Source organism: Talpa occidentalis, unplaced genomic scaffold (genome assembly GCF_014898055.3).
Source record: "Talpa occidentalis isolate TD23 unplaced genomic scaffold, MPIMG_talOcc4v2.1 talOcc4.9, whole genome shotgun sequence".
Lineage (NCBI taxonomy): Eukaryota > Metazoa > Chordata > Mammalia > Eulipotyphla > Talpidae > Talpa > Talpa occidentalis.
In genome coordinates this window covers 79,469,655-79,491,984 of record NW_023605305.1, presented here as the reverse complement: position 1 = coordinate 79,491,984, position 22,330 = coordinate 79,469,655, and positions in this window count along the sequence as shown.

Genomic DNA, 22,330 nt, shown 5'->3' with positions numbered 1-22,330 from the left:
CCTGCTGTGTAGACAGAAACACAGGGCATTTCAAACACACACAGACACCCCACACCACACAAGAGAGGGACATAGAGATGAGGTGTTGGGACAAACAGCATGTCTATACCGGCAGAGGCCACAGAGCCCGGAGGGATGGACTGGGGGCCAGTGCAGCTTCCTTCCACCTGGAGTTTGGTCTAGTGATCGGGATCTAGACTTCAGGTTCCAGAACTGTGGGAGAATTTTTGTTGTGTTAAGCCATTGGATTTGTGGTTATTTTTTAGGGTAGGTATAGGACACAAATGCATACAGACTCACACAATAATACATAGTAAAGGAATTAAGTCATTTCTAATAAATCATGTACAAAATGACTCCCTAATACTCAAGTTCAATATGGTGAAAAAGGGAGGTGCTATTTTGAGGGGAGAATATATGTTTACTATTTACCTATATAAAAAGAATAGGATATGGATGAACACATATTTAATGATCATACTTTGGAGAAGAACAGGAAGAGGATGGTTGATGTAAGATCTGTGATTAGACGGATTATTGTCAAGATCCTAGTTTTCATTTTGGTGAGTTTTCCCTTTTTTTATATTATTATATGTAATGAGTATATGGAAGAATAACTGAACAAGTTAATTGCCCTGTGTATGGCACACAGTGAGTGTGGCATGGTTCAATAATTGAGGAGCAAGGGCTCCTTCCTCTCCATCAGGTAAGCCAAAGTGGTTGCTTATAAGTATATCTGGGAGCTGGGGAGGAAGAAGCAATTGGGCGTGATGCATGTTCTTCTCTGGGGGCACAGCTCTCAGTGCTCCACAGGGCCCCACCCCACCCCTGGGTAAAGCTCATAGATTAAGATTATGTAAGGTCAAGCCAGGCTGTCATAGGTCAGGTTCATGTGTGCCTTGCTGGCCAGAAATGTCCAGTTCCAAAGGCTGCAACCTGTGGCAGACTTTCCATCATGGTGTTAATCAGCCAAAGTTTGCCCAAAGCTTTGCTCTGTTGCTAAGGAGCGAACTGACACACCTGTGAGGCTCTGAGAATTCTTGCCAAGTGGTGAAGATTCCACATACAAATTTGAGGTTTTCCTCATGGATCCATTCCAAAAAGCTATCTGAAGAAATCCCGACAGCCGGCAACTCACTAAACCACAAGCACAGGGAGTGGTGAGTTGACACCTGTAGGCCACAAGAGCTCTGGCCTGGGAAGGGCCATAGTCCCGCTGCACTGGTGGTCCTGCCTGAAGCTCATAGCAGGCGCAGTACTCTGCTAAATCTGGTTTGTAAAATTCTTCCCTACCTAGTAAACAATTTAGGACAGTCAGTCTGCTTCAAAGTGTTCTTTAATTTGTCTTTCAAAACTGGTCTCTGCAGATTATTTCATGAATTTAAACAATTGTTTCATGAATTTAAACAAAAGTTTAAATGCAATAGTGTTTGAAGACTGTAAGTGATAGTGAAGCTAAGTTAAATGTTTTGCTCCATTTTGTCAGAGAGTTAAATGTCAGTGTTTAAAATTTTGTTTCGGGGCCTCCCTGGCAGCGCAAGGAGTTAAGACACAACCTATGAAGCTATCTGCAGCCTCTGCAGCACGAGTTCAATCCCCGGCCAGGGAGCTACCCACATGGCTCAGCAGACCTCTCCTGACTTGCCCGCTGCTCCCCTCAGCAGTGTATTTCAGTCCATCTGCCTCTTCTGTTCCCCACTCTGTCTCTGGTGAATCCATCACCCCCCACCTCTGGCCTGTACCCCAGTTCTTATATGCATAAATAAATAAATCTTTTTTTTTTAAATGCTGTTTGTTATATAGGTTAAAAGAAATGTTGTGGACGAGGAGGAGGGCAGAAATTAGCCCTGTGGATTTCTTGGTGCGTGTGATTTAAAACCTACAGCTTTATTGGGGGAATGCCACACTCTGCTGGTTTTCTCTCAAGTGGCGTTTTTAGGAGTTGGTGGATACAAATTTAAACTGAATTTTGCTTAAAATGTGAGTGATATCCTAATCCTTTGTTGTGATTATATGCAGAAAAAAGTGACAGTTAACTAGGGCCCACATTTTTAGATTTAGCCCAATATTCCATTTATATAACTATTACTTCTAAAAAGACAAATTTTAAAAGCCACCTGTCTTAGGAGAATTGAGTAAACCTGTTGCCAGTACTGTTCTATAAATGAAATGTCCTGGTTAACATGGTCTCCACAGGACTCTGGAAATCACAGTAAAGGCTGCTTGCTCAACCTATGACTCCATGAGCTATGCAGAATCCTCAGTTTTGTGCAATGTTATGGTATTTAAACTGGTGGAAATAGCAAATTTGAGAAGGAAATTATTACCCTTAGGGACTGTTAAGCTTGTAAGCAATGCTCTGTGTAGGGAAATCAGTGGCCATTAGATCCCTTTCAAATGTGAAGAAAAAAAATGTATGCCCACTTTGATCAAAATTTTAAATACTGTATCTGTTACACTGTTTGCCACACCATTAGGAATCTGGAGAAAATATGGTTGGCTTTATTGAAAAGTAGATCGCTGCTCACTCCATTCTCTCTCACCAGTCATCTTGGGGTAACCCAAATTATCCACGCCTATAAGGCTGCTAAATAAGCCATGTAGTAGGTATAGGCATCAGCACAAGTTCACCATTGCTGATCTAACCATAAGTGTCTGCAGTTATTTTACTCATTCCTGATCAAACTACCCTCAAAAACTCTTATCGTTCCACAAAGTTGGTAGGCCATCATCCGCTCACCTTAACAGTACGTGTATTACCATAATCTGTTGAATCGATTGTATCATATGTTCCAGTAGACTAGGTTTCTGTTTCCAGGGTGAATTTGAGTGTGTTGGAAATAAAGAGATGAATTGCCCTAATCTTTACTAATGCTGAGTTTGCTGATTTAAGAGTTAATTTCAAAATCTAATTTCTGGTGTCCTTGAACCAACTCTTCTATTTTCTTTAAGGGTCTTCAAATGCCCAAATAAATATTCTCTAGCAAATATGTAGGCTTAACACTTTTTGAGACCTAAATCACACCCAGAAAAATCTAAAACCATAAATTTTGATGTGTGTAGAGGTTTTTTTTGGCTAAAGGAATAAATGCTTATTAAACTAAAAATCTGGGGCCTCCCCTGGTGGCACAGCAGTTGAGCGCTGGCCTGCGAAGCTGCCCTCAGCTTCTGCAGCGCCGGTTCGATCCCTGGCTGCCGACAAGGGTCCCACATGTTGCGAAAGACCTCTCCTGCTGTGCCCTCTGCTCCCCTCAGCAGTGCATATCATCAGTCTGCCTGTTCTGTTCCCGCTCTAGGTCTGGTGAATTCTCTCACCCTCTCGCTCTTCTGACTGTACCCAGTGCTTGTATAAATAAATAAATAAATCTAAAAATTAAAAAAAAAAACCCTCTTAAAAATAAAAAATAAACTAAAAATCTGTGATTTTTCTAAGGTCCTATTTAAGAAGTGTCTTGTATGCATTTATTCATTTAATCTTCTCAATTAGTTCTCACATCTCTTTAAAATGAGTTGGGAGTGCAAATTTCCCTTCAAAATTGTGTTTCGTATTTTTTGGCTGGATGCCTAGGAGTTCATTGCAATACTACTTACAATAGCCAAACTATGGAAATAACCTAAGTGGTCAAAAATAAATGAGTGGATCAAGAAGATGTGATATATACACACATGTGAGACATACACACATAAATATACACATTACACATACAGACACAAGTACATATACACACACACATACACAAACACACATATATATATATATATACACATATAATGGAATACTACTCAGCAATCAAAAAAGATAAACTCATGTCATTTGCATCAACATGAATAGAGCTGGAAGGGATTATGGTAAGAAAATAAGTCAGGAAAATGACAAATACTGGATGGTATCACTTACAGTGGAATACAGAGAAACCAAAGTAAGGATCAGATTAAGCCAAACTCAAAAACTAACGCTTGAAAACTGACTGAGGCATTCAGAGGGGGAGAGGAAAAGGGAGGGACGAGCACAAGGTGGTGAGGGAGAGTGGACCAAGGTGGTGGACTATGGGTGCTTTGGTGGTGGGAGCTCTATGGTCAGAACATCTGAGGCAGGGGCGTATCCTACAATTCCAAAACACAGTGATGTAAACCAATGTTACCGCAATAATTTTTTTAAGTGGCTAAAATGACTTAAGACAGGATAATAATGTTTTTCTCTCATTTAACACAAAACCCTCAGGAACAGATTTATTTCCCTGTAGCAGTTCTTTGTCATTACTATTACGATTAAATTTATGTTCATCGTTAATATCAGCACCATCAGCTTAAAATGGACACTCCCATTAATGACCTAGGTCCTTTGTACCAATCTCCATAACTAATCCACCCATATTAATTACTTTGTTTCTTAATATCTAATGTATTTGCAATCAATGTTATGCATTTCAGGTTCAATTGATACTCTCAATGTAATAAAAACTTGTTTTTGTAAGCCTGAAGAAATGGTGATGTTCTTCTGTATTTTCTAATCTTTTAAAATGTTGTCCTTAAGACAAACTTTAAAACCTACCACTGAAAGCTGACCACAAAACTGAGGTATCCAGAGGGGTAGGAGTTGGAGAGGTAAGAACAGGGCAGGGAGAGAGCACAGTGGACTGTGGTGGAGGACTATGGTGCTCCGGTGGTGGGTGCGCTAAGGGGACTGCACCGCAGGGGAAAATCCTATATTTTGAAACACCAGCAAGGATGTGAACCAATGGTATTTTAATAACATATACATACATGTAATATATATATATGTATATATGTCCTTCATTTTCTTTATCCAGATTCATCTCTAGTGTATTTTCCTAAATATTTTTTTACCCCATAGTATATTGGGTAAATAATATATACATGTCTTGTTTCACACATTGTATTTTATACCTAACACTATATATTGGAGATCACTCTATAATGATATATAGAGATATCAGTTTTCCCACTTATGAGATAGATTCCTAGATGTGAAATTTCTGGATCAAAGGTTATGTCTTTTGTAATTCTAATGGATATTCCCAAATCTCCCTCCAAAGGACAATTTATCCCCACATCAATGTGTGACGGTAACTTTTCCCCACATTCTCAGGAGCACTGTGTTAATAAACTTTTTTTAACTTTGCCAAATGAAAAACACTGTCATATCAGTGTAATGAAACACACTGAGTTTCTTTTATTAGAAATGATCGTGAGCATCTTTTGCAACAATAAAATATGACAGTGAATTTGTCAAACTGTTCTTTATAGCTTTTGACATAGGTAGAAAGACCTTCCCCCAATCTTCAATTGTTTTTATTGTCCAATTTTAAATACTTATATACAAATATTTGAAAAAATAAATAAATATTTGATCTAAAAATAAATTTAAATAAAAATTCAAAAAGCTGCATTTTCTGGGAAAAATATGCAGTCACAATATGCATTTTCTCTAACCAAGTATTTCCTACTATTAAATTTCCTACTGGCTTTAATGGAGCCTCAAGTTTCACGGAATGCCCCATGACTAAATGGCAGTTTTGTCACTTACCCAGTGTCATCCTAGCCCACATTCCATAGTCTGTCATATGATGACACTTCATGACCCTGCAGTCCCTCAGGCTGTCTCCTGGCCTGTCTCTTTGCCTGAGGGTCCTTCCAGTCTGTGACTTGGGGTGCACGCCTCTCCCAGTTTGCTTACACACAGCCCCATCCGTCTGAATGTCATTCTCTTGTGTTCTTATGACATCGAGAGATGATGGCCTCCAGGTAGTGTCACATTTGACCCAGTGCATGCCTTCATCAGGGCACTTTTATGCCCAAAGCGTGGACTTGTGCTGAGTCACAAACCTCTGCTGTGACTCTTTTGCACTGCCTCCTGTTCATTGTTCAGTAAATTGAAATCGTGGGCTCATTTTTTCCTTCACATTTACTGAATGTTCATGGAAGTCAGGGGGAAATGGAGATGAATAAAATCCTGAACAGACTCTTCCTTCTTTCTCCCTGTGGAGGAGCAGAGAGCTATTCAAATGGTCATAGCACTCTTCTGAGTAAGAGTTGTTGGAGTCACACAAGGTCGAGGGGTCCTCTGGTAGCACAGAGTGATTATAGTGCATTGTGCACATGCATTTCCTCAGGAAACCACATTAAACTTTGACTTCAGCATCTTGCAACATTCTGGTTAGAAGAAAGGCAGTAGTTTGTTTTTTTTTTTTTTATTAATGCATATATGAATGCTTGACGCTGGAATGGCTGCCCTGCAGCAGGCTGGGAGCAGAGAACCACTGTCTGTGACTTGCAGGATGGCTCTTGGCTGAGTGCAGATCTGAGACTGGGGCTGGGAATGTGAGGACTCACCTCATCCCTGTTTGTGAAAGTGACTGTTTTGAATATACAGGCTGTGTCTCATGCTGGGAAGACACCAGGCCCAGGATAAAAGGGCCAGCGCTGGATCCTCAACCTCAGATCTTCAACCTGAGATCCTCAACCTCTGCCTCCTTACTACCAAGGTGAGTGCTAGCAGAGGGAGCCCAGGGACTGCACTGCGGGGACTGGGGTACAGAGAGAAGAGGAAGTGCTGGGTGTGGGAGTGGGGACGGTGTGAGGTGTTCCGTAACCAGTTCTCCTGTCCCAGATTCTCTTTACACAGCTGATCAGGACATCCTCTCTGAATTTTCTTGGACAATAAGGGGGAAAGTGGGCTATGGACTGAGAATATTCTATGTCAGGGAGAAGAAGAAAACAAGACTAATAGGGGGCCCTGGGTAGAAAGAAAAGAAGGAAGAGAGAATAGACAGCACTCTTTACCAAGACATGGAAACAACCTAAGGGCCAAGAAAAGATGAGGAGGTCAGATGTGGTCTAGATACACAATGAAATACTATTAGTGATCAAAAAAAGATAAAGCCATGCACTTGCAGGAACATGGATGGAGCTGTAAGGGATTATGTTCAGTGAAATAAACCAGATAAATACCAGATGATGTCACTTATATGCGGAATGCAGAGAAGCCAAACAAAGGTCAGACAGAGTGTACTTTTAAGTCAACCCTTGAAAGCTGACCGCAAACTGAGATATCTAGGGGGAGGGGGAGAAAAGGGGAAAGAGAGAGCACAAGGGACTATGGTGGGAGATTATTGGTGCTTTGGTAGTGGGAGCGCTCAGGTCACTACAGCGGAGGGGGAAGTCTTATACTGCCAAGACAGTAGGAAAGATGCAACAATGGAACTAGAGTAAGAAGAAGAAGGAGGAGGAGGGAGAGAGGGGGTGGAGAAGAGACAGCAGAAGGACAGAAACAGCTGCAGCATCTGTAACAGCACAGCAGGGACCGGGCCCCCAGAGCTGGTGCAGGCAGCTGACAGGCATGTCAGACTCTGGCCTTCCTTCCGTGTCCTTCCCTCTTGTCTTCTTCCAATAAATGTTCTCAGAGCGACAGGGATCCCTGGAAACGCTGAAGAATGACTGACCAGCATGAGGACTCCAAATTAGAGTCAGCCTGTTTCCAAGACGGATGGCAAGTACCATCTGGGGCTGACGTCAGGGCCCATGCAGGAAGATGGTTTGCATCTTTGATGGGAAATCACAGAAGGAAGAGAGAGCTTTAGTGCAGTCAGTTTACTTCCCTCCATTTCCTTGTATGTTCTTATTCACAAAATCCTCAATGACTGCAGGGAGGAGGCTCTGAAATCAGATAAAGGACTCATGTGCATGTCACCTGCATGCTGATGGCTTTTCCCCTTTCTCCCCAGGTTTACTGACTTCCTGTGTAACATGTCCTGCCAGCAGAGCCAGCAGCAGTGCCAGCCGCCTGCCCAGTGTTCTGCCCCCAAAGGCGCCCCCTGTTGTCCTCCCAAGTGTGCCCCTACCTGCCCACCACAGTGCCCAGCCCCATGTGCCCCTGCAGCACCCTGCTGTTGTCCCAGCTCTGAGGGCTTCTGTGGCTGCGGCTGTGGGTGTCCCTGTAGCCTTGGGTGTGGATGTCATTGTATCTGCGGATGTCGGTGTGGCTGTAGCTGTGGGTGTCGATGTGGCTGCCCCTGTGTGTGTGGGGGCCGCTGCAGCTCTGGGGCTGGGGGCTTCCACAGCTCTAAGGGGGGCAGTGCTGCCTGAGCTAACACAGGCCCCAACAGAGTCCCCTCTCTCAGACACCAGAGCTCTCATGCTGCAGCCAGCCTCAGGGGGCTCCAGCTGCTGTGGCAGTGGCAGTGGGCAGCAGTGGGGGGCTCCAGGCATCTCTGGTGGGGTTGCTGCTTCTGACCCAGAGCATCAGGACTTCTGGCAGGCAAACCTGGAAACATCTTTGTGCCAACACCAGCCTCAGCCTGCTGCAACTCCTGCTTTGCCTCTCTCCATGTCCTGCATCTGAGGAGTTGCGCTCTCCAGTGAAACCTCAAGGCTTCTGCCTCCTTCTATCCACCTCCTCTTCTGTGTCACCAAATAATAAAGCCTTCCCCACACTGCCCTCTGCCTCCTGCTTATGTTTGCCAGTTGTGCCCTAGAGGTCAGTGTTAGCAACTTGGGGTCCTGGAGTGTGGATCACCTGGTCATCCCTGGGGAGACTCTGGAAAAATTTCTCTGAATACAGATTGGCCCTTGAGGGTCCAGTTTCCACACCATATGGAATGGGGCACAGAGTAGATGGGGTATGGACATGGCGGTTTGGTGGAGGCAATAAAAAAATCTAAATGATATTGAGGTTCAAATAAATGAATAAATTTAATTAATTAGTTGTCTCTTTGTTTTAGTCACTTTTTGCTGTATGGAAGCTTTTTAGTTTTTCATAGTCCCAATTGTTGAGTGTCCCCTTTGTTAGCCTTGATGCTGGAGGTTAGTTCACTGTATTTGTAGTTTACAAATATAGAGTTAACATTTCTAACAATCAATATGATATTAAATGTTGTTCAAAATCATGAAACATTTGGAGACAAACTGAGTGTCCTTCCACATGTCCTGTGATAGACTAAATTAAAGTGAGTGAATCCCCATGAAATCATTTAAATACTTGCTCAAAACACACCACACTTAATCTCTGGAGTCTGGGATATGTCTTAGAGGGGACTTATCACCTGTACGTCCTGACTACAAAAGGATTGGAAATGAATTGCTTAATGGGCAACTCCATCACAAATATAATTACAGTAAATCCTCAAATTTGTTGGAAACTGGACTTTAAATGAAATGACTATAAGGAAACCAATCAATGTACAGAAAGGTGAATTTCTTTTTTTTTTTAATGACTTACATATTTATGCACACAAGGCTGGGGTGCAGGCCAGAGGTTCAGGAGAGTGAGAGAATTCACCAGATACAGCATCAGAAGCAGAACAGGTGGATTGACTGAAATACGCTGCTGAGGGGAGCATCAGGCAAGACAGGAGAGGTCTGCTGAGCCATGTGGGTGGCTGGGGATCAAACTGGTGTTACAGTGGTTGCAGATAGCTTCATAGTGCTGAAACTTAACCCCTTGCATCACCAGGGTGAATTTCTTTTAACATGATTCTGGTCATGCAAACATCATTAAACTTCTAAATAAGCACCCAAAATCATTTTTAATGTTAAACAATAATTATATCCATTCAGTTCTTTATTTTATAACATTCTCGTTCCAATAATCCAGTAGTGGGTGGCTGGGGGCATGGCCGATTCCTGCAGGTCAGCGCACAGGTGGGAGCCAACTTGGGGGGACACCCTCAGGGCACACCCCACTGGCACCTGCTGATGGGATAATGGGAATGTGGGAGGAAAGTGGAGCCCCTGGGAAGACCCTCAGACCTGGGAAGAAATGCAAATGCAGATTCTGGCCAGCAGGAGCTGTTTTTTTCTCCTCAAGGTTATAAACAGATGATTTTGGTCCTGCTGTGTTGACAGACACAGCACATTTCAAAGAGACACATGCACGCACAACACACAAGAGAGGAAGTCATTGTAGGGAGGGACACAGAGATGAGGTGTCAGGACAAACAACATCCTTACACCGCAGAGGCCTGAGAGGCTGGAGGAATGGACTGGGGGCAGGTGCCTTGAGGTTCCAGAACTGTGGGAGAATTTTTGTTGTGTTAAGCCATTGGATTTGTGGTTATTTTTTAGGGTTGGTACGGGACACAAATCCATTCAGAGTCATGGAAAGATATATCAGTAAGGGGAAAACATTTTCCTAATAGATTATATAAAAAACAATTCCCTAATAGTCAAGTTCAATATAGCAAAAAAAAGGACGCCTATTTTGAGGGAAGTACATATGGTTGCCACTTATCTATATTAAAAAATACAGGATATGGATGAACACATACTTGATGACAATGCTTTTCATGTACAGGAGCAGTGGATGGGTGGGTTTGTGCAAGACATGTGATTAAATAGATTACTATAAAACCTTAGCCTTAATTTTGGAGTCTTTTCCTTTCTTTTTATATTATTAAAAGTAATGAATACATGAAAGGACAATAAATCAATTGTCTTAACATATTGTCCCACTCATGGGGCAATAATGACAGTGTGACATGTTCAAGAATTCTCTGATGTTATAGCCTAAGGTCCTGTTGAAAGGTGTTTTATGCATTTAGTCATTTTGTATTCTCGGTCTCATAACTCTTTAAAATGGCATAGAGGACAATTTTCTCTTTGAATTAGTGCTTTTGCATTCTCTGGGTAGGTACGTAGGAGTTCATCGCAACACTACTTACAATAGCCAGATTATGGCAACAACCTAAGTGCTCAGCAAGAAATGAACGGGTGAAGGCATGGGGTACTCAGTGGAGCACTGCTCAGGGAGTGTCAGTGCTCCCTGCTCAGCCCTGATTCCTTTTGGGAACGTGTTAGTCCAAGGATAAAGGGCCGCTTGCTAGCTCTTCATTCTGTGTCCTGCTGAGATTCAGTCTTTGCAAGTGAGAAATTAGCAAGTGAGCTCTGCAAAGCAGACCCGGGGGCAGGACTCCAGGAGGGAGGGGCAAGAGAGGAGGAGGGCATCACCATGGTGACCTGGGAGGATGCGCAAATGGCAGAAGTCTTGTTTCTCAGTATCATCATCTTGTAGTTTATATTTTAGATATCACAGGTTTTTGGATATGCCCTATGTCTAATATCCTTTAGAATCAGGGTGAGAAAATGAGTATATAGCCACCTGTGTCTTTTGGAGGTCTGAAGCTTCTCTTCTGGTGACTTTGCCACCAAATGTTCATCGCAATGAACATGAGATGTTTATCAGTCCTCAGTGGAAGCCAAGTGGCTTGGGGAGAGGCAATACTTGCTAAAGTTTGTTTTCCTGATGATTGGTTTCCAGTGTCCCTATAGAACTTGGATCATGAACCAGGTCCCGCAGAGGGCAAGACTCTGAAATCTAGGGGAAGGGATATAATGACAAGGAATCCTTGAGATTGTGTGCTGATTTCTATTTTCCTTCTCTCAAGTTAACTTTGGAAATACTCTGCCAGCAAACCCAGAAGCAGTGCCAGTCCCCTCCCAAGTGTCCCCCCTAAGTACTGGCCCCAATGCCCGGCTCCATGTCCACCTCCAGTCTCTTGTCCCTGCGGGTGCAGCTCTGGGGATGGGACTACTGCCTTAGTCACTGGGCCTGTCTCTTCCCCCGGTGCTGGCACCAGAGCCCTAAATACTAAGCATGAAATCCCAGGGGTGAGGGGGCTTCCCCTTCTGCCCTGGCTCTGGGGGCTACCATAGATCTAGATCTTGTCCACTGGGGAACAGCAAAGAAACAAGACCCAAGTAATTTGGACCTGCCCTTCAGCAAATTTTTCTGTTCTCACCCCTTTCTCTGCTCTGGGGTTTGAAATGTTGAAATGGTCTTGTCACAGGCTCATCCTTGTGCTCCCCCAAATTCCCTGTCAACTAGCTCCAGGAACACTTCTGAGGAAACACTAGGCCCTAAATCCCATAATGGGAATAACAAAGTTTCTTCTTCTAGTACCCCTGTTCCTTGTCCCCATGGCTTCGCACATAACACCTCCTCCCCCACCCCCTCTCCCCTGCTGCCCTACCTACCCTGCCCTTGAGGAAGAACAGTGTACCTCCAGGAAATGTTAATGTCATCATATTGGGGCTTTAAACTGATTTGTCCAGACAACCCCTTGGGACAAAGCCCTAGGGCAAGTTCAATGACCAGGTCTTTAATCTGTAAAGGGAACTTCTTTTCTTCTGCTGGTCCCAGAAGTGCAGACTAAAAATGTCACTCATGCAAAGGGAACAGGGCTCTGGGCTGTGATTTGTGTCAATTACAGAGTGCTTGCAATATTCACAGCATCTTATTTTTTACAACATATTTTGGTAAGTGAGCAAGAAACGCACAACCCGCAGCTCTGAGGCTGATGATAGAGATTTAGGGAGACCAAATGGAGGGCATTTCTGAACAGAGACCACATCACAAAGCCTCTCTCTTCCTTTTTTAATTATTTCCAAAGTCATTTGGTCAGGCCCATGGGGTTGTGTTCTCCAAATAATTTTGGCCCATTGCAAACTGTCTTAGATAAATGATTATTTTTTTCCATTAGGTGAGCATCATGATGTAATAAAAACAGCCATAATGTTAAGTAATAACAATATAATGATGGTAATAATTACCTTTATTGAGGGCCTGTTCATGGCTTGACTCTTCACATACCTTTTATTTAGCCTTGACCACAACCCCCTAGGCAGAGATGTTTACATTTCACGATGAAGCTAATCAAGGATCGGAGAGAGTGACTTGCTCTACTACATAGTTGGCTTGGAGCGACAGTCATGGGACAGGTTCAGGCTTGGCTTCCAAGATCTCGCCATGTCCCTGGGCACTCAGCCTCCCAACTGCCAGCTTTACTTCTTGAGATCAAAGAAGATAAAGTATTGAGTGATTCTGAGGGTGCTTAACATGCCATTTCCTGGGTTAAGAGAGGTTGTCTATACATCTGTGCCTTTGTTTCTGCTCCAGTAACTTCCACACCATCCCCCTCCAGGCACCCAGAGCTTGGTTCTGTCTCATTTCTGCTTAAATGAGGGACCAATGACCTGAGTTTGCAGACCCCTGTGGTTCCTTCCTCCTGTAACTGGGGGCTGAAGCCAAGGCTGTTACAGGTGGCGCCCTCTGGAGGGGGGTGCTGGTGAAGATTAATAGCTCCAGGCAAAATGCGGAAAAACTATTGGTGAGAATGGAGACTCTGATAGGAGGTATACAGGACACAGAAGCAGCCCCCAGGATTCAGTGTTTTCAGTATTTCAGTGTTTTTTCAGGATTCAGCATTCCAGGGTCAGCCATTCCTGCCCCCACCACACCTATCTTTCAAAAGTTTGCAGACCTCCGAAGGACCTGGAGAAGCTTCCAGCAGCCAACCTCAGAGGAGAAAATTTCAGAGGGATTGCAGGTAGCCAGGTGAAACATTCCCAGTTTTGTTGCTGTTACAGCCTGGAAAGGAAGGCGAAGACCCAGAGCCGGGTGCCTCGCTGTGTGAATGTGGGCTATTTATCAGGTCCTTTGGCTGCCGCAGCTGTTGTTTCCAATGTTGTTTGTCTGGTACTGTGCTGGCACTTCTCAGCAGCTCCCGTGAGTGTCTCCTGTTGCATCTTCTGCTGTCTTCATGGGTTGGATCCCAGCCTACTCTCTGTCTGCCATATGCTCCAGGCCCTCAGTGGTGAGAAGATGCCATCTTAGAAGTGTGGCCTTTTGTTTGGGATAGGAGCTCTAATTCCTCAGTGGTGGAAAGATGCCCTTTTAGACGCCTTTTGTTTAGGACTATAAAACACTGGACACAGTTTTGGGTGAGATAACCAGTCACTTGTGGCCTCAGTGAATCTTTGTTTTCCCTTGTTAAATAAATCCCATTATTTTTCTGTGAACCTGGGTCGTCTTGCAATTGTGCACGTGGGTGAAGAACTTAGACAGTGACCAGTAAACTATTTGAGCAGTGTCCTAGGCCAGTTTTAGTGCCCCTTATTGCCCACATCTCTCCTATTGTCATTCTCTAGCTACTTTCAGGTCTAAATAATTACCACATGCCTTTCCTTTGCGCATGCTGTTCCCTACTAAAATGTTCCTTGTCCTTCAGATTTCAGCCACATGTTCGCTTCTTCAAGGCAGACTTTCCTGGTCACCCCCTCATTGGCCTAGAGACCTCTCCTGTCAAGCACTAATCAGGGATATTATCAATCATTTTGTCTATGTGACCCTTTGATTAATGTTCCTCTCTACTCACTCATCTGAAAGTTCTCTAAGAACAGGGGCTACATTTACTCGTTGTCTTCTTATCATGAACCCCCAGGGTGTCACATTAGCTTTATATATAATAAATAATCAATAGCTGAATGAATCAATGCATGCATGGGAAAATGAATGAATCAGACTCAGCAACATCATCACCATCATCCCTCCAAACTGTGTTAGTGTTGAAACATCTTTAAGTGCTCCAGTCACGTGCAATAAATATATATACATGCATATATATTTGTAATCTATCTGAAATAGTTCAATTTGGGTGTCTCCTATTTTTATTCGCTAATTTTAGCATTTCTACAACAGACACCTTGGCTGTGGGCCATTCAGTTTCGTGTTTGAAAGCTCATAGTTCCACTCTTCCACTGTTTTAAATGTGTGGTCTTCCTCCAGAGTGAGGTAAATTATTTGGTAGTGCCTCCTGATTCTTCTTTAGTAAGTGCCTCCTTTCTATGGCTTGCCCTGCTTGTATCTATCAAAGCCCTCTCACACTGCATTACACGTGTCTGTATTTATGTTTTCTTAATTGACTGTAAGCTCTTGAAAAGTAGAGGCTGGGAGTAATTGCTCAGAGTGTTTGCTGAGTGGGTGATGACTATTCTCAATTCAATTCTCGGAATCTGATGGGTGATCTAAAAATACTTGTTGAGTGAACTGTTTTTAATAAGTTCCACTTCATGAACTAAGATCTCATTCATTTAGCATAGAGTGTTTGAGATAATGACTATCAATAGGGAAGATACAAAGAAGTAGTCATCACCAAGTGAATATACTATTTCCTTGGCTTTGCAAGTTGGTTTCCAAGTGAACATGTCAAGCTAAGTGCTTTGTATTCCCTGGTGCTTGGGGAAATACCTGACTGAGGTTCATCCTAGGGATGCTGTAGAAGTTACGATGAATGACAGGCAGGTTGCAGCTCAAGGAGCATGTGATTCTCTGCTTTCAGATTTGATTGAGTGGGTTTAGGTTTCACTAGGATTAGGAATATATCCATATGTGTGTATACAGTGTGCATGAACATATGCATACACATATGTAGATGCAAAACATATGTAATCTTTGATATGTAATTCACATTGTGTACAGTTCATCCATTCAAAATATATAATTAAATGTTTTTAATATATTCACAAAACTGTATAATCATCACTGCAATTTAATTGTAGAATAATTTATTACCGAAAATACAGTTTCTCTCCATTCCCCTCAGCCCTGCTTTCAGTCTCTATTCTGGACATTTTACATCCATGGCATTATGCAATATGTGGTCTTTTGTGACTGTTTTCTTTTACTTAGCATGCTTACAAGGTTTGTCTATGTTGTAGCATATTATAGAGCTTCATTCTGGTTTTTTTTTTTTTTTTTGGCAAGTTGATATTCCATTGTGTTGGAAAATCATGCTGTGTTTATGTTTAACAGTGGACGGATGCTTGGGTTATTGCCACATAATGGGTGTTGTAAATAATGTTGCTGTGACATATTCATGGACAAATTTTTGTGTGGATGAATGTTTTGATTTTGTTTGATGGGGTTTTCACTTGCTAGAGTGGAATTGGTGGGTCCCATGGAAATTGTATGCTTAACTTTCAAAGAACTTCCAAAGTGTTTTCCACATGGCTATTTGATATCCATTCCCTTATTGCTACTCAACATCTCCATATCTTTCCCAACATTTGTAATTACCTATCTTTTTATATTATTATTATCATAATTATGCTAGTGGGTATGAAGAAGTATGCCACATGGTTTTGATTTGTATTTTTTTTAATGACTAATGATTCTAAACATATTTTCATATGTTTACTGGCCATTTATATTTTTTTTTGAGAAATTTCTATTTAGATTCATTGTCCATTTTTAAATTGTGGTTTCTTTTTATTATTGTGTTGTTAACTGTTCTTTATACATTCTAGAAACAAGTATCTTTTCAATTTTATAATTTGAAAATACATTCTATGGGTCATTTTTTTCATTTTCTTAATGGTATCATTTGCAACACAAAAGTTTTTAGTTTTTATGAAGCCCAATTTATCCAATTTTTTTTCTTTTGTCACTTATGCTTTTGTTGTTGTTTATGAGAAACTGTGGCCTACTCTAACACCATGAAGGTTTACTCCTGTATTTTCTTCTTAATGTTTTACAGTCTTAACTCTTACATTTAGGTCTTCATCTATTTTGAATTAATTTTTGTGTATGGAATGAAGAATCATATATTTTAATCTTAATTTCATCTCTATATCCTTATGAACAATCTATTTAATCTCATTGAACAAATATCCGTTCTCATCTTTCTATATACTGGTATTATCACCATAGCTGTATATTTATTTAATTGTTCTATCTCAGTCTCTAGTTCTCTGCCGCCCCCAACTCTATCTCCATCTCCATTTCTATCTCTATCTCTGTCTCTGTAATTTGGATCTCATATTAGGACCAGAAATAGTTTCCGAATTTATCTAATTCAACTGAGACCCAGAGAATTGAAAAGATTTTTTTCTGGGAGGGGGGGGGTCACACAACTTTCAATGTCTTCTTTGTGGTATTAAGAGATTCATAATTAATAAAGGAAATTTATAGTAATAACTTAGCTTCAAAATTAAAATTAGGTAAAAATATATATATATATATATAATGTACCAAGATTCTAAGCTGGAGGTAGTTTATCTTTGAAACCCGCAGCAAACACAAATTTTCAACATAGAAAGTTAACCTGTATCTTTTATTCAAAGTAATAAGTGAATTCTCATCTTATTTCTAGCTAACTTTATCTACTGAAAGCCATTCCTGGAATGTTATCAGACCAATTATTTTACTAACTCTTTTCATTGGCCTCTGGGACTTATTAGAAGACTGACTTTCATAATGTCATTCTACAAACATTTAATAGGCACTTTCTAGGAGTCTGACTTTTTATTAAGTACACTCTTCTGCCAGCAAGATGTTCATCATCAAGTGAAGAAAGCAGACACATCAGCAGGGATTCCAAAAGTGTCCCATGTTATGTGGGGTGGTGGGAAAAGTAGAGCCAGGTAAGGCTGATGGAGACACTGGTGTTTTAGCTCAATGTGGTGGAACTATTGGTAGATATTTGGCATAAAAGGGGCTTAACAGTGGGTGGACAGAAAGGGACAAGAGACAGTGTTCTGAACAGAGGAGGGAATTCTGAGAAAAGGCATTTGAAATAAAGCACTAGTCCACATTGAGAGCAATTGTGAAGAGTGGGACATAGCAAAAGACTTCTCATTAATCAAAAACAGATTGGCTTTTGATGTATCTTTGCCAGTGAGTCCCCTTTACTGTTGTCAAAATCCTTGGCTATTGATAACCCAGTGATGCTGCATTGGTTTCATCCACACACGTTTCATCTACAGAGCTCATATAGCCTGAACATCTGATTAAGCAGGACACTCCATTCACTGTGGTGACAACTGTCTGAGAGTTTACTATGATTAAAAAAGTAGTTGAGGGGCCTCCCTGGTGGTGCAAGGGGTTAAGCACTGCGCTCTGAAGCAATCTGCAGCCTCTGCAGCACGAGTTTGATCCCCAGCTGGCCAGGGAGCAATCCACATGGCGCAGCAGACCTCTCCTGACTCACCCGCTGTTCCCCTCAGCAGTGTATTTCATTAGATCTGCCTGTTCTGTTCCCCACTCTGTCTCTGGTGAATCCTCTCACCCCCCAAATCTCTGGCCTGTACCCCAGCTCTTGTATGCATAAATAAATAAATCTTAAAAAAAGTAATTGACTTATTTCTGCACTAGACTTAGTATATTATTGTTTGGTGATATGGATATGGCAAGATAGTCTGTAAGCTTTCCAGAAGCCCTTAATTCTATGTATATGCCGGGGTATAGCTTGTCTAGCCTACTTTTGACTCTGTCAATGAAACCTGCATATATCAATATTTAACTGAGGAAACATCAAATTTGCCACATGTAAAAAGAGTGAAGGCAGATACATAGCTCTATTTTGTGTCATTACGCCTACTTCCTTGTTTGTATACATTCTTTGTTAATGTATTTCCACGTGCAACTTCTTTCTATATATATCTGTGTGGTTTTCTCTCTCACTATCCTTATTGTGCGCACTTTCTCTTTTATCTTTGAATGCCTCTGTTAAGTGTGGTTGTAGAGATTACAAAGGGAATTGAGAAACTCTTCTGCTCTGTGTACTGTTAACTTTTCTTTGTTCTCTCTGACATAGCCTGCAGTGTCCTTGTTTCTTTATCTATTAAACAGCCATTTCATAACAATCTCACTATTTTTTTGTCTCCATCTTTATCCTTGTTAAGACATAGGTACTATGTGGCTTAAATATTACACTTAGGAAAACTCACTGATGCCCTTATGGCAAGATAAAAACAAAACACAAAACCTGACTACGTCAGACCTTGGGAGTAGAGGACACAGACACTGAGAATTTATTTAGAAATACTGGAAGAGACTTCAAATGACAAGTGTCAGCACCATTTCAGGGATGAGTCCTAGTATCTCTGACTATTATAGTCAGGGGGGTACTAAATGAGAAGACAATTGCAAAATAATGCAAAGGGAGAAATCACTGACTCTGTTGAAAATATTCACCTTTACAGACAAAGGGAAATTATGTTCTAATTCTCATGATCAAGGCACCCCTAAGATACGTGTTTTTAGGACTTAGTAAACCAGGGCACCAAAGGATCATACTCTTAAAAAGGGTATCATTGCATAGTAAAACTGAGGGACTCTCTGAGTATCTCGATCTCATTACGTATTTACCTCCGGAGGCCTCTATCTCTAGATAACATGACTGCAAATCTTCTTTCTTCATTTCCAAGCTTGAGATGTACAACAGATTACCACCTCATTGAACTTTCATTTTCTCAGTTCTAAAGTAATGATAATAATACATGCACAAAGGGCTACTTTAAAAATTAAGATAATCACTGGATATCAAATTCCTAGACAACTGAGAGTTATATAGCAAGTGCTCAATGAGTTATCTTTAAATTATGTTTGCTATTCAAGTCGCCTCCATGTTTTTAAATCAATGCATCCATGTATGCTGCCATCTCTGTGCCTCTGTATTTTTGTTCACAAGATCTATCATTCCACCCCCCCCCAGTTTATACAATATACACTTCTATATTATCATTAAATCTATTATTTCATCTTCTGCTTCTTATCATCTATTTTATAACTTTCATAAATATATACTTGCTTGTATACCTTCACGTCATTTTCAAGTCACTACAATGTTAACACTTATTACCAGATTTTCATCATTTAATTTATAGCCATGTATATTTCAACCTACATGACTATTTCTAAATAATCACATCTATCTAAAGATAGAGTTGAAAGCTCTAACGCTTAGTCTCACATCATCAGCAACACTTATCTTCCAGGCCTCTTCCCTAACCAGCCTCTTACTTTTCTTTGTAAAAAGCAAGAAGCAGGAAGTCACAAGAATTGCAGTATTCTTGGTCATTGGATTGGACAATATCAGCTCATTTTGTTTTCAGTAGTTTGTAATGTGTGAACCAACCCCAATTCCATGCCATCTTTCCATTCATCTATCTAGCCATCCATCCACCCATCAACAGACTCATATTAAATCAGGAATCTAGAGGCACAGTGGTGAATAAGGTAGATATGCACATTCTATCAAGATATGCACATTCTATCAAGAGATGAGTGAGAAAGACACATTCACAAGTTTTCAATAACTCACATTCTTGTGGAGCCAACTGGATTGTGTTTATTTGCTAATTTTTATTGATAGTTTTTGCATAGAAGAACTGGGGTTTAGGCCAGAGGTGTGGGGTGTGAGAGGATTCACCAGAGACGGAGTGGGAGCAGAACAGGCAGATCTACCGAAATACACTGGTAGGGGGAGCAGGGGCGAGACAGGAAAGGTCTGCTGCGCCATGTGAGTTAGCTCCCTGGCCGGGGATCGAACTCAGGCTGTATCAGTGATAGCACTGAAACTTATCCCCTAGGCCACCAGGGAGGCCCTAGTTTGTATTTTCAATTTTCTTTCTTCAAGGCTTTTCTGACTACTTTCTAAATCACCATGAAGCCCAGGAGTATCCAATTTCAGAGCATGTGATCAAAGAAATAACTTGCATGTTGTAGTGGAAAGACTTCTAGTCTAGAACTAGACTAGAACTAGTTCTAGTCACCTACAGAGTGTGGGGGTGTCTTGTTTCAATGTCAAAGCTTCTGGAATATGAAGGAATAGAGTTTTCTTCCTCCTTCTTTACCCTATTTGTTTCTTCTCTATTCCTAGAATAGGAATAGTCTAGACTAGATCTTTCCCCCCAAGTCATTAGCTTTAAATTCCAGACAGATTCAGTCTGGGATGAAGAGTCCTCATTTGTAGAATGACAACATGGGACCAGAAAATTCCTTGGGGTTCTAATGGCTCTGATCTTCAGGAAGCCTATATTACTCAAGTTTAGAATGATACTTAGAGGCCCCTTTGGAGTGAGTGATAGGATTCAGAACTCGGACTCTGAAGTCAGGTTGATCTGGGCAGAGACTTACCCTCGGGATGAGGGTGGGGGCATGTTGTGGACATGACTGGCATATGCACTGTAGTATTTTACTAGCAATCTGACTTTTATCTTCAGGAGAACTCGGTGAAGTAATTATATTCATTCTTACCTTCAGATGAGGAAAGTAAAGCCCAGAGAGCTAAATGGCAAATTAAGTGCTAAATGCTTTGGATCACTTATTTGACACAATAAGCCCATGCCTTTTCTAATGTTTCTTCTTTATTCTCTTCTTTCAGTTTGGTTGCCTGGGATATCAGGCTCTTTTCTAACCCAACATTCTCTTCATTGTGTGTAGAGCTACTTCTATCTTTGAGATGATTTTAATTACTCCAAGTTAGGAAAGTCTTCATCTCTTATCTGGAAAGAATCTGAGGAAAGAAAGAAAGTATGGGCCTGAAATCATCTTTCAGAAGAGAAGATATCTTTGCCACACCTCACCATCCTCATCTCCAGGTCTTCTAGGAATAGAGAAGAAACTGATAGGGTAAAGAAGGAGGAAGAAAACAAAACTCTATTCTTTCATAGTCTGGAAGCTTTGACCTTGAAGCAAGACACCCCCACACTCTGTAGGTGACTACAAGGACAGGTATACAGGGAGGAGACTTGCTCCTGGAATGTCAACCTGGGTAATGAACCCAGAAGATGCCAACCAGCTGTATCATGGCCTAAGCCAGACCCAGAGCACTTTATAAAAAGACAGCCCTCTGTCCAGATTCCTCAGCCTGAATGCCTGCCTGCCTGTGAGGAGGGTGAGTCTAGGGGTTTGGTCCTGGGATTGGGGTGGGGATAATGTTCAGGGGGGTCCTCAAATTCACAAGGGTGAGGTATAGCAAGGGGAGAGCTGGGAGTAGAGGAAGACCATTCCCTCAGGAGGAGAATGGTCTGGGGGATCTTTAGGGGACTTTAGAAGAGTTTGTGTGAAGAGCTAGGGCACTGATGTTCAGGGCCTTTGCCTTTGAGTCCTTGGTCCCATTCTCAGGTGCCATTTGCTGTCATCAGAACTTCTCTCCCTGGGAAAAAATGCATTGTAATTTATACCTTGTGAGCAGAGTCATGTGTAGAAGGGTTACCTTCCCCCAGGGCATATATATCTAGAGATTCTCTGTACATGGAAAATGGAAAACCTTGCCCCTCATTAGAAACATTTTCAGGAACTTATTGAGAAGTATTTTGTTGGATGAGCTAGTTGTTAAATCAGCCCCCTGCTGTGCTGGTGGCTGGGCTATTTCTACATGAAAGGGCAGTGTGGGAGAAGGCAGGGGATGGGGCTGCCCCCTGTTTCTTCTCAGCTAAGTGTGCTGTTGAGAGGATGCCTCTCTACCCCATGTCATGTTTGTAATACTCCCACAGTGGAGAGCTTTGTGTGTGTGGCTCAGCCAGTGTTGCCATTGGGAACCTTGAACTTTCTGGGTCACCCCCATCTTAAGTAACCTCCGCCTACCTCTCAGAGGGGCCTGGAGAAAACATTTTCCAAGTTAGACTGTCCCAATTCAGGTGATTAAGGACGCAACCTGCCTGGGCAAGTTGCCATGTTGCTTCTGAGCCTTCCAAGGAGGGTGTGTTTTGTATGTGCATGTTTTTTGCACATGTCCCCAAGGACTTGTTT